We start from the raw sequence: 1,110 nt of genomic DNA, 5'->3' as shown, positions 1-1,110 counted from the left end.
AATGAAATTGAAGAAAGAGAGATGAGACTCTTAGTGGAATTTGAATCAGCATTCTACAACTTATCTGTACTCTTAGAAAAGCTCCCCGAAGGGATAAAAAGGAATCTCTGCTATTTGATAAAAGACAGAGAAGACCACAAGTGCCAGCTATGTGTCTCAGAAAGCAATAATGAAACGGAATCAACCCACATGATAAAGGAAGAAGACAACGCATCTGAAGGTCACATGATGAAAGAGGAGGACAGCACATCTGAAGCATCTCTCAACATTATTGCATAGTGACGTAAGCGCTTAGGTCATAGAACACCAACGATGTAGCTGGTGCAAGATAATAAACAATGACGTAAGCAATGACGTCATAAGAAGGGTAAGGATGGGAATTGTCCATCAGACCCAACCATTATAAATAGGTTGCTTAGGCAATTGTAGAAGGTATCAAACAATAGAAAGCAGGAGGCTAGGAGTACTCATATGCTAGGAGAGCAAGGAGGAAGCGGCCGAGGCGATTCTATAGTTTGAAGAAGAATTCCCTAGGAAAAACCAATTCTAAACTCCCCTCTGGAGTTAGTATCTACAATCTCCCCTCTGGAGATAAAAACATCTTATGTAAAATATTCTAAATAAAGAAAGTTTTTCTCCAGAAAGGTACGCCTTTATCTTAATCTCATAGTTATGAATTATTTAGAAAGTTTAGAATTAACGGAAGAATCTGATTATTATAGATTATCTGCCTTATTAGATAACGAAAAACAGGCTGTTTTAAAAACAGAATTAAATCTCAAATCAAATGAAAATTTTAATAAACAAAATCTTTTAAAAGAAGTTTTTAATAGAAAAAATATAATATACTATGGAAAAATTTAACTTGAAGCCCCTATAAAGATAAAATCTGCTAATGGAGAACTTGAAATAGCTTTGATAAATGATGAAGAATTGAGTAAACAGATTGAAAAAATTAAGGATCAACAAAAAAGATCTAAAATTGGATGGATTCATATTAGTACTATACAAGTCTTAATCAAATCTACATATATGAAAGGAATTAATTCACCAATAAGCCTAGCAATCTGTGACAAAAGAATTACTGATGACCCAATAGATCAAATAATT

This window comes from Arachis duranensis, chromosome 5 (assembly GCF_000817695.3).
Source record: "Arachis duranensis cultivar V14167 chromosome 5, aradu.V14167.gnm2.J7QH, whole genome shotgun sequence".
Classification (NCBI taxonomy): Eukaryota; Viridiplantae; Streptophyta; class Magnoliopsida; order Fabales; family Fabaceae; genus Arachis; species Arachis duranensis.
The sequence above is the reverse complement of the archived record's forward strand: the minus strand, read 5'-3'. Positions refer to the sequence as shown.